Consider the following 13008-nt stretch of genomic DNA (forward strand, 5'->3'; position numbering starts at 1 on the left):
TATGAGGTATTACCTCAAAATTGTTTTAATTTGCCTTCTCCAATTAATACTTATTTAGAGACTTTTTCCCATATAACTATAGAAAGCTTTGATTACTTCATCTGAAAGTTGTTCATATGTTTAGATCATTTATCAACTATGGAATGGCTCTTTGGTTAAAATAAATTATACTCAGTTCTCAACATGCATGAGAAATGAGGCCTTTATTAGAGAAACTTGCTTCAAAATTTTTCACAGTTATAATTGCTAATTGTATTTCCCTCCCTTCTAATACACCTTTATTTATACCAATTATTCTATTCTCTCTCCTTTTACCTGTCTCTCCCCAAAAATGTTTTGCTCTCAATACCATCTTCTCCCATCACAACTCCCTTTCCATCACCACCTTCACCCACCTTGTCTTCCACTCTTCACCTCTTACTTTCCCGTACAGCAAGACAGATTTCTAAACCCAGTTGAATGTGTACGTTGTTTATTTATTGAGCCAATTCAGATAAGAGTTAGGCTCACTGACACCCCATCCACTCCCCCATCATCCCCTTCTGTGTAAAAACTTTTTCTTGCCTCTTTTATGTGAGATGGTCATAGATCATCTCCAGTTATCATGATCAATATCTAGCCACTGGACCCTGATAGTTCTGGAGAAGAGAATAAGGCTGGTGACTTTGCAGAACCCTTCCTCATTTACATCCAATTCACTTGCAAGTCATGGCATACACATATATGCAAATATATGTATATGTGTGTATATGCATGTATTTTGTGTGTGTGCATTCGTTCCAAATACCCTAATATTGAGAAAGATCTCATTAGTAACAAATACCATCTTTTCATGTTAAGAAGGCAAATAGTTCAACTTTAATAAGTCCCTTATGATTTCTCTTTTCTATATGCCTTTAAATGGTTCTCTTGAGTCTTGTTTTTGAAAATCAAATTTTCTGTTCAGCTCTGGTCTTTTCATCAAGAATGCTTGAAAGTCTTTTATTTCATTGAATGTCTATTTTTTCCCTGAAGGATTATACTCAGTTTTGTTGGGTAGGTGATCCTTGGTTTTAATCCTATCTCCTTTGATCTCCAGAATATCATATTTGAACCCCTTCAGTCCCTTAATGTAGAAGCTGCTAAATCTTGTTTCATGCTGATTTTGCTTCCATAATATTTGAATTGCTTCTTTCTGGCTGCTTGCAATATTTTCTCCTTGACCTGGGAATTCTGGAATTTGGCTAAAATATTCCCAGGAGTTTTCCTTTAGGGATCTCTTTCAGAAGGTGATCAGTGTATTCTTTCAATTTCTATTTTCCCCTCTGAATATAGACTATCAGTGCAATTTCCCTTGATGATTTCTTGAAAGATGATGTGTAGGCTTTTTTTTTATCATGGGTTTCAGTTAGTCTTATAATTTTTAAATTATCTCTATTGAATTCTTTTTCCAGGTCACTTGTTATTCCAATGAGATATTCCATATTGCCTTCTATTTTTTTTTTTCATTCTTTTGGCTTTGTTTATACTTTCTTAATTTCTCAGAGTCATTAGTTTCTGTTTGCTGAATTCTAATCTTTAAAGAATTATTTTCTTCAGTGAGATTTTGGACTTCCTTTTCCATTTGACAAGTCCTGTTTTTTAAGTCATTCTTCTCCTCATTAGCTTTTTGAATCTCTTTTGCCATTTGAGTTAGTCTGTTTTTTAAGTGTTACTTTCTTCAGCATTTTATGAATCCCCTTAACCAAGCTCTTGACTCATCTTTTTTCATGTTTTTTTTTTTTGCATCACTTTTATTTTTCTTCCACTTCTCTTACTTGATTTTCAATTTTTTTTTGAACTTCTCCATGATCAGAGACCAATTCATATTTTTTCTTGGAGACTTTGGATGTAGCAACCTTGACTTAATTCTCTTGTTCTGGTTATATGTTTTGATCTTCTTTGTCATCAAAGTAAGATTCTAAAGTCTGAAGATTTATTTTCCCAGTGTTTGCTCATTTTCCCAGTCAATTACTTGACTTTTTAACTCTTTGCTAAGATAGGGTTCTGCTTCCAATGTGAAGGACATACTTTCCCAAGCTTCAGGCATTTTGTGTAGCTGTTTCCAGAGATACTTCCAGGGACCTGTAAATTTTCAGTTCTTCCAAGGTTGTGTGACCAAAGGAGAGGTGTTTACTCCTCTCCTAGCCTGTCCTCTGGTCTGTGAGTAACCACAGGCATTCTTCTCTGCCTTGGAACTATGAGGAGGATTCCAGCTCTACTCCACCAGTGATCCTCCTCACCCCAGTACTGCCACCTAGGACTGCCACCCTAGGAAAGCAAAAGAATCCTGCCTCAGTGCCAGCAAAGAGATCACTGAAATCCTCCTCTGATCAGCTGCTCAATCCTCTCATGGTTTGTAGATCTAGAGTCCAGAAAGTAGACACTGCTGTCACCTTCATCACCCTGGGACTATAGATGAACCTTGCTATTCTCTCACCCAGGTCCAACAGACCTTTCCTATTGACCTTATAAGTTGTCTTTGGTGTTTATGGTTTGAGAAGCTTGTAGACCACCACATCTGCCAATGTTTCGGTCCCTTGAGGCCTGGTTTGGATTTGCTGAGGCCAGGTCTATGTAGGTGTGTTTTGTGCTGGATTGCACTCCTCTCCCAGTCCTATGCAACAGACCTCTCCTGTCAACATTTCAGCTTGTCTTGGGCTGGAAATTCATTTCACTCTCTGATTTTGTGGGTTCTGCTTCTTTGTTTAGAATTTTTTATGGGTATTTGGAGGAATTTGGGGGAGAGTTCAAGCAAGTCCCTGCTTTTACTCTAACATCTTGGCTCCTTGTAAGTTTTCAATCCTTCCAAGGTGGTATGATAGAAGTATTTCCTATTCTCCTGGCCTGTGAGCAACCACAAATACTCTTATCTGCCCTGGAACTGCGTTAAGGGTCCCTAATATTCTACTGCCCAAAGTTCTGGTGTGCTAGTACTCCTTCTTTTCCTGGGACTGCCACCTAGGACTGCAGCAATGCCCCCAGTGACAGCAAGGAGAACCCTGTAGTCTCCTTCTAATCTTTTGTTTGACCCCCTTACTGTTTATGGGATGACAGATCTGAAAGCAGCCTCTGCAGTTGCTGATTCAGTCATCTCAAGGTCTAGTTCTAGTTTTTTGGGGCCTGGTCTGTTCTGGCAGAGCCTGCTCTGTACTGTGCTCCACTTTTACCCTGATTCAACATACCTTTCCTGCTGACTTTATAAATTGTCTTTGAATGAAACTTGATTTCACTTTATCCTTTTGTGGGTTCTGTTGCTCAAGGGATTGTTTCATGACATTATTTAAAGGTATTTGGAGAGTTTTAGGGCAGGTTTCAGTCAAGTATCTGCTTTTTCTTCACTTTCTTGGCTCTGCCCTCCCCTGAGCATTGTTTCTCTAAATTTTTTTCTAAAAGACTGTGCCTTAAACTAAAATCACTCTGGCTCTTATTGACTGGCCAACAACAGGTCTCAGTCCAAGCCTCATTTGGTTACTTTGGGTCCTGGTGGCTCAGAGTGAATGGAAATAGCGATTATTTCTGTTTTGTCCAGAAACTCATTTTATTCTTTTTTTGTTTTGACTAGGTAAAAAAGGTTATTTTTTGTCTTGTTTTTCTCTTAGCCTTAATCACTGAATGGATATTGCCTCAGACAAAATGAAACCTTGGAAACACCTTAGCATTAAAAAAAAAAAAAGTCGTGGTCTCCCACTGCATCTGAGGTCATCTCCAGTCATCCTGATCTTGCCTGGCACCATCTTGCCACTAGACCCAAATGTCTCTGGAAGAGAGAGTGAGATTGGTGACTTTGTCTCGCCTGCCTCACTTAAATCCATTTAACCTGCAAGTCAAGACATCACCCTCCTGATTTCATTGGACCTCTTCAAGAAAAAAGACAAATAACACCAATAATTATATCATCTGCAAACATTTGAGAGTTTTGTTTGCTCATTACCTGTTTTTATTCCTTCATGTTTTCTATCTTATTGTGATAACTAACATTTCTACACAATACTGAATAATAGTAGACATACTTGCTTCACCCTTGATATTACAGTGAAGGCTTGCATTTTATACCTATTACAGATGCTGCTTAATTACTTTTGAATAGATAAAACTTATTTGAAAATATGCTACTTGGATTCCTATACTTTCTAGTGTTCATCTGCTTTTCCCTTTATCAACCCCCTTTATCCCTTTCCTCTTAGACTTTCTAATTGAGTTATATAGATTTCTATATCTATTAGAATGTGTGTGTGTGTGTGTGTGTGCTCCACGAATCAATTTAGATGAGTATGAGGTTTAACTGTTGTGCCCCCCAACAATTTCTCTCTCTACTCTTCTGATCATATCTTTTTTTTAAATGTGAGATAATTTTCCCCTTTCCATCTCTCCCAGGCTTTTTCTCCCAGTGCATCCCTCCTCATTCCTAGATATTCTTATAGATCATTCTAACATAATCATCTCATACCCATATTTTCCATCTTTGTGAACTCCTTTTAACCGATTTTCTAATGATATATTTTTTTAGCAGTTACATGTATTATCATCCCCATGGGAATGTAAACAGTTTAACTGTATTGAATTCTTTACAATTATTCTTTCATATTTACTTTAATGTGCTTCTCTTGAGTCTTGTGTTTAAATGTCTGATTTTGTATTGAGCCCTCATCGTTTCATCAGATATGCTTCAAATTCTTCAATTCCATATCCATTTTTTCCATTGAGGGATTATATTCAGTTTTTCTGAGTAGTTTATTCTTCTTTTTTTGTAATTCTAGCTCTTCTGACTTTTGTATTATCATATTCTAAGCTGTCTTCTTTAATATGCCAGCTACTGCAACAAGACAAAAAATATGAAGAAATAAAAACAATACCTGCTAATTTTTATGTGATCTTAATGGTGGTTCCATGATATCTGAAGTTTCCTTTTTTGCTGCTTGCGATATTTTGTCTTTGACCTGGGAACTCTGGACTTTGTCTATAATATCCATGAGAATTTAAATTTTGGGACCTTTCAAGTTGTAATCAGTGGATTCTTTAAATTTCTATTTCATCATTTGGTTTTAGAATATCAGGACATTTTTTTCCTTGATAATTTCTTGAAATATGGTATCTTGGTTCCTTCTCTGATCATGGCTTTTGGGTAGTTCAATAATTCTTAAATTATGTCTTCTTGATATCTTTATTTCAGGTCAGTTCCATTTCCAGAGAAATATCTCAAATTTTCTTCTATTTTCATTATTTTTATCTCTGGTTTATTGTGTCTTGATTTCCCATTGAATCATTAGTCTCCACTTGCCCAATTCTTATTTTTTTCTTTTTTGTCTTTTGCTTTATTTTAGACTTAAATACTAAAACTTAAATACATAAGAAAAAAAGGAACATATTATAAACTAGAAAAATTTGTCATGTGTACAGCAGAATATGAAAGAATTCAAAATACATAGCAATAAATGTCCATTTTAAGAAAGCCAGTGGAGAATTGAGCACCCCTCAGTTCCTCCAACTCTGCCTCCTCCTCTTCCTTTTCCTCCTCCTCCTCCTCTTTCCTCATCCTCCTCCTTGTCCACTCTACTTCTTGCTCCTTCTCCTTTTCTTCACCATCACCACCATCACCTTCTTCCTCCTCCTCCGGCTTCTTTTCCTGCCACTGCTGGTTTTCCTGTTTCCTTGGAGTGGACCATCAGGTGCCTCTTTTGTGAAGCAGTGACTGAGGAGAACCCTGGACTCACTACGGCTGATGAAAAGTCGAAGGAAGGAGTTGAGACTGAAAACAACAACCACACTAGTTTGGAGGAGGTAGGGCAAGATGTTTCAATGGTGCATTTTAAGATTAAGAGGTGCATATCACTTAGCAAGCTAATGACAGCCTATTGTGACCAACAAGGTTTGTCAATGAAATAGATCAGATTCCAATTTGATAGGCCACCAATCAATGAAACAGACACACCTGAAGAGTTGGAAATGGAGGATGAAGACGCAATTGATGTATTCCAGCAGCAAACAGGAGGTGCTTACTAAAAAGAGAAACGATAACTCTATCCCAGAACTGTGATCCCAAGGCAAATAACACATTCACAATTAGAAAACCAAGATTTAGTTCATCCACATCCTAACTACTGCAGTATAGTTTTTCTCTCTTCTTTGATTCTCTTTCTCTATTCCTCTATTGTATATAAAGCAACTGGTGTATGCCCAGAGGCATAATGGATTTTTTTATTAATTAATTTTATTTATTTTCAGTATTCTACAACAACCACCCTATAACTTAGATTATTATTTTCCCCCTTCCTCTCCCCTCCTGCTTCCCTCCCTCCCCCAGATGGCATACAATTTTGTATAGGTTCTACACATGCATTCCTATTAAATACATTTTCACTATAGTCATGCTGTGTAGAAGAAGTAAAATGAGTGGGAGAAATTATCTAACAAAGCAAAACACAATACACACACACACACACTCACACATACACACATACACACACACACACACAAAATGATCTGCTACATTCTGTGATTGAATTCCACAGTTCTTTCTCTGGATATGGAAGCCATTTTGCTTAGAAGACCATTGGTAATTTTTTTCATGTCCTTGCATTGCAATGAAGCTCCAAGTGTACCAGAAAAAAATGCTCACACATCGTGGTCATTGCTGGATACAAAGTTCTCCTAGTTCTCCTCCTTTCACTCAGCATCAGATCATATAAGTCTTTCTAGGCCTCTCTGAAATTCTCCTGTTCATTATTTCTTATGGCACAATAGTATTCCATTACATTCATATGCCACAATTTATTGAGCCATTCCCCAATTGATGGGCATCCCCTTGATTTCCAGTTTTTTGCCAGCACAAAGAATGCTGCTATAAATATTTTTGTACATGTGAGACCCTTTCCAATTTTTATGATATCTCGGAGATACAGTCCTAGAAGCAGTATCACTGGGTCAAAGGGCATGCACATATATGTAGCCCTTTGGGCATAGTTCCAAATTGCTCTCCAGAATGGTTGGAGGAGCTCATAGCTGCTCCAACAAAGAATTGGTGTTCCAACTCTCCCACATCTTCTCCAGCATTTATCATCTTCCTGTTCTGTAATGTTTGCCAATCTGATATGTGTGATGTAATACCTCAGAGTTGTTTTGATTTGCATCTCTCTACTCGAAGGTGATTTAGAACACTTTTCATGTGACTACAGATATCTTTAATTTATTCCTCTGAAAATTGCCTGTTCATGTCCTTTGACCATTTATCAATTGGAGAATGACTTGTATTTTTGTACATTTGACTCAGTTCTCTATATATTCTATAAATGAGGCCTTTATCCCCAAGATTAGCTGTAAAAATTCTTTCCCAGTTTTCTACATTCTTCCAAATTTTGGTTGCATTGGGTTTGGTTGTGAAAAAACTTTTCAGTTTAATGTAATTAAAGTTATCAATCTTGTACTTCATAATGCTTTCTATCTCTTCTTTAGTCAAAAATTTCATCACAGGAAGAAGTACAAAATTATAGGAGTGGGAAAGAGGGGAGAGAGATGAGCATTGTTTGAGAGGTACTCTCATCTGATTTGGTTCAAGGAGGGAGCAATAAACTTAATTAAGTACTTAAATCTTACTAGCTCTATAGGCAGTGGGAGGGTAAGGGGGAAGAAAGGGGAGGGGAAGCTAAAAGGGAGGGAAGAAGTAGTAAGGGTAAAGGGGAGTAAAAGGGAGGGAGGATGAAAGAAAGAAGGGAAGACTGTGGGAGGTGGTGGTGAAAAGTAAAAACTCTGTTGAGGAGGAGAAGGGAGATGGGAGAACTAAAAGTACAAATGGTGGGAAAGAGGATGGAGAGAAGACACAGACTGTAATCATAACTGTGAATGTGAATGGAATGAACTCTCCCATAAAATGGAGAGCAGAATGGATTAAAAGCCATAATCCAAAAATATGTTGTTTACAAGAAACACATTTGAAACAGGGGAATACACACAGAGTAAAGGTAAAAGGTTGGAGCAGAATACATTGTGCCTCAGCTGATGTAAGAAAAGCAGGGGTATTTATCCTAACCTCAGACAAAGAAAAAGCAGAAATAGACCTAATCAACAGAGATAAGGAAGGAAACTATATCCTGCTAAAAGGCATAATAAACAATGAAGCAATATCATTACTAAACATGTATGCTCCAAGTGGTATAGCATCCAGATTCTTAGAGGAGAGGTTGAGGGAGTTGCAGGAAGAAATAGACAGCAAAACTATACTAGTGGGAGACCTCAACCTCCCCCTCTCTGAACTTGATAAATCTAACCTCAAAATAAATAAGAAAGAGGTTAAGAAGCTAAATAAAACTCTGGATAAGGTAGGTATGATAGATATGTGGAGAAAACTGAATACGATTAGAAAGGAATATACCTTTTTCTCAGTGGCACATGGCACATATACAAAAATTGACCATGTTCTAGGGCATAAAAACCTCATAATTCGGTGCAGAAAGACAGAGATAATCAATGTATCCTTCTCACATCATAATATAATAAAAATTATATGTAATAAAGGCCATAGAAAGATAAACCAAAAATTAATTGGAAACTAAATAATCTAATCCTAAAGTAGGAATGGGTTAAACAAGAAATCATAGAAACAATCAACAACTTCATTCAAGAGAATGACAATAATGATACAACCTACCAAATCTTACGGGATACTGCAAAAGCAGTTCTAAGGAGAAGTCGTATACCTTTGAATTCCTATGTGAATAAAATAGAGAAAGTGGAGATCAGTGACTTGGGCATGAAGCTGAAAAAGCTAGAAAAAGAACAAATTGAAAATCCCCAAGTAAATACCAAATTAGAAATACTGAAAACCAAAGGAGAGATTAATAAAATTTAAATTAAGAAAACTATTGAATTAATAAAGAAAACCAAAATTGGTTTTATAAAAAAACTAATAAAATTGCTAAACCTTGGGTCAATATGATTTAAAAAAAGGAAAGAAGAAAACCAAATTACTAAAATAAAAAATGAAAGAGGTGAACTCACCTCCAATGAGGAGGAAGTTAAAAGAATAATTAGAAATTACTTTGCCCAACTTTATGCCCATAAATTTTACAATCTAAATGAGATCGATGAGTATTTTAAAAATACAAGTTGCCCAGATTAACACAAGGGGAAGTTGAATACTTAATCATGCATTTTTTTAAACTAAATGGCAATAGTATCTTTTGATCAACATCTAATGGCGATGGGAAAGGGAAAATATCAAACTGGTTCTGTGAAAATATCCCTTTTCTCCCTTAGTGGTAAGTTCATTTAACTTTTAGTTTGTATTCTAGCAAGTTATTTTGTTCTCACTATATAGCAAACATACACACACACACACACACACACACACACACACATTCTTCTATACCTTGTTTGATCGAATAATTTCAATGTATTTCTTTTATCATTGTAAAACCAAAGACAATTTCATAACTTTTTAGTTTGTATCTGTTACATGTAGGGCAATCTCTGTAGGGATAAATTACTATAAAGAAATTGATCCTAGATAGCTTTCCTTTTAAGTCAAGCATCTTATTGTTTAAATAAATTTCTTGTTCAAAATAGAAAAGAAAGCTTATGTAATAAATACCATGCATTGGGTTGAGAGCTGTCCATCTTTTCTTCACTTCCTTGTGAGTTTTTTTTTTTTTTTCACTTCTGCCCCAATTCTAAGTTAAACTGTTACTTTCTTCAGTGTGCTTTTATACTTCCTTTTCAATTTGGTCAATTCTATTTTATAACAAGTTATTCTAATTAATGAATTCTTGTATCTTTTTTTCCCCTTGGGGACAATTCTCTTTTTAAATTTTTTGTGTGTGTGTGTTTGTTGTTCATCTTTTACCAAGTTAATAATTGTCTTTTCATAACTTTTCCCTCACTCTCATTTCCCTCCTAAGTTTTCTTCTACCACTCTTATTTGCTTTTAAAAATCATTTTTTTTATCTCTTTCAGAAATTTTTGTTTTGTTTGGGTCCCATTTACATTATTTTTCCTTTGAGGATTTGCTTGTACTATTTTAACGTCATTTACTTTCTTCTGAGTTTTTGTCTTGGTCTTCTTGTTGATATGATTTTTTTTCGTTGTTGTTAATTATTCATTTCCCCACCTTATTTCTTGATTTTGATTTTATGTTAAAATTGTATTCTATTCCTGGTGTGGAAAGTGGGCATCACTCTCCCAAGATTTACTTGTTGTTTTGTTATTGTTACTGTTGTTGTTGTTTGTTTCTTTTCTTTTTTTTAACGAATGTTTTTAGAGTTATTTCTGTTGGCTGCAGAAATTTTTGGTTTTCCAAGATGATATGATCTGGGGAGAGATGTAGTCACTGCTCTCTGTGGATAGGAAACAACAGCAGGTTCACCTGATTCCTTCCTCTTCCAGGAGTTTTTAGGGTACTTTGTACTGGGGTTCTCTTTTGATTATGGATTAGACTATATGAAAATATATGTCCTTTCCACCTTTCAGATTCTCTGAATATTTGAAGAGTGTAGGTCTTCTAGACTTTAGTTTGATACTATACTTAAGAGATGAAAAAAAAATGAAGATTCCATATAATTAATAAAACTCAAAGCACAAAGTAAATTTATTTCTCCATTATCTTCCTGAATTTTTAATGACTTACTGATTCAGAAAATTTTATTCCAGATTGAGCTAAAAAAAAATCTTAGAATTATCGATCTTTGTAGCCACTATCAGCATGAATTTGCAAGAATGTTTCAAAATAGTATTCAGACATGTGTCTTGATACCCAGTCCCTCTAGGGCTTTACAGTCATGATGAAATTTCTGTGTAGTGCCTTGTCATATTAGGTTTTTCAAGATAGCTCCATATGCTATATTATAAGAAAGTACATGGATGGTGTTAGCATTGTATTTTTTTACGTAAAAGGCACTAAGCAAGAACACAAAATATTTTTCTCAGTGCTACCAGCATGATGCCTATGTTCTACATTCTTTAAGTCAATTTTATTTCTTATCCTTGGACCTAAATCAACTCAGTTCTGAAAAAAACTAGGTGACAGAAACATAAGAAGAAGATAAAAAGCAGAAAGTAAATTTTTTTTTGTTTAGACATTGTCCTTACATCAGGATATCTGAGGAAATGTCCTGAGTTGTATTTCAGATTAGATCCCTTCAGAGTAATATCAAGAGATTAAACAATGAATCTCTTCCTTAAATGGAACTACCTTAACTACTAACCCAGTAGTTAAGCACTCTAAAAGTAATTACCATTTTCACATTTCTTAAAAACTTCCATACTTCAAAAGTCGTTATGATTATGTTTGAATACTGATCAATTACAAGGACCATTTCATAGCCAAACCATGTTAAATGTTCATTTGTAGCATTTGAATGTCTTTGAATTCTTATTTCAAGGAAGGTTCCTTTCTTGTTGCAATGAAATCTGTTCAATATACAAAATGAAAATATATTCTTTACAACTTTAAGTCCTGATTATGCCTCCCCCTTTTTGGTTGTAGCACACTGCACATCCCTCACTTTTGTAGGATATTCAGATAAGTTAGCCAGTCTTCTGTGGTAGTCTGGAATACTGCAGTGCTAATGCTGGAAAAACCTTAGAGATCAAGTTAGGCAAAATCCACTAAGTCTCGCAAGTCTTTAGCTTAAAGGCTAGGTTATTTTCCTCTCAATGTGAAGATGAAATTGTCATTGGGACCTAACTGGTTCCAGACACAAAGGCTTATACTATCAATGTAGCCTTCTCTTTATTTAAGACTTAAAAATGCATAGCCCAGGAACAGGTGTAGGAGGCGCACTTTAATGTTACTGAATTGTTTTCTCCTGCGTGAGTCACCATACCTTTTGGACTAGTCCCTTTTCACAATGGAAATGAAGGGAGCTGGCTATCTGGGGCAATGCTCCATTTTTATTTAATATTCTTTTCACACTCTTGATAATTAAACTTTCGTTAAATGGTATGCAGTCTATAACAGTTTTTATTTCAGTTATATCCTGAATTTGGAATACTGGACCTGCTTGAATCAGTTCTGCACCAGAACACAGCAATTTTGTTGAAATAACAGAGAACAAGAGTCAATGTTCTGATTTTAACACTTACTTTGCTACTGTAGAAAAGCCACACAGTTTCCCTGAGCCTCAATTTTCTCAACTGTAAAACAGAGACAATAATACCCTAACATACTCAGAACATTGTTGTAAGGAAATAAAATAGCATAAAAATATCTTAAATATCCAATCTGAGCTCTGAATGTTGCCAATAAGTAAACTAAACTATGGTCAAGCACTTCTCATGACTATATATTAAGCTAGTTGTAGAAAAAGTTTAGCATTCAGTTTTTCTAATTCCCTGTCCAGCTGGGTTTCTGCCATATGACACATTCTTGACATATATTGTTATATATGGCTTACTGCTTCATGGGGAAAAATTGGTTTGAATGAATTTGTCCAATTTTATATTGCCCTCCCCAATTCTGTTCACTCCATTTAAAGTCAAAATTCTGACTTGATTAGGTCAGCTGGTCCCTCAGTTCTAACACTATAGGAAACCCGGAGATTTGGTTCTGAAGTAGTGAAAGTTCTGACTGGTTGTAGTATCACACATGCTTATATCAAATAGACTTGTTCAGTTCCAGGTCATTTTCACCCTAGGGACAAAACCAAAAGGTAAGATACTTCAGCATTCTAGTACAGTGGCTCAGCAAGATTATGCTGCCAAATGAATATAAAAATGTCCGCGGACTAAGTGATCCAACAGAAGCAAAAGTTATAAAAGTTGGGCTGTCATAAAATTGTTCTCTGTGATGAAAAGAGATAACAGGTGAGATTAAAAACGTAGGAAGGCATGAGGTTTTTCTATAATAGTTTTTTTTCAGTCATTTCTTAAAGTGTGGCTGTATTTCAGGGTATCTTGATAGAGTAGACAGCTGGAATTTATAACAGCATTTCTCAAGACTGTCGTTAGTTCTGCAATATTAGCTTAAAATTAGTATGATGGAGAACATAATGTTCATAC

Source organism: Notamacropus eugenii, chromosome 6 (genome assembly GCF_028372415.1).
Source record: "Notamacropus eugenii isolate mMacEug1 chromosome 6, mMacEug1.pri_v2, whole genome shotgun sequence".
NCBI lineage: Eukaryota > Metazoa > Chordata > Mammalia > Diprotodontia > Macropodidae > Notamacropus > Notamacropus eugenii.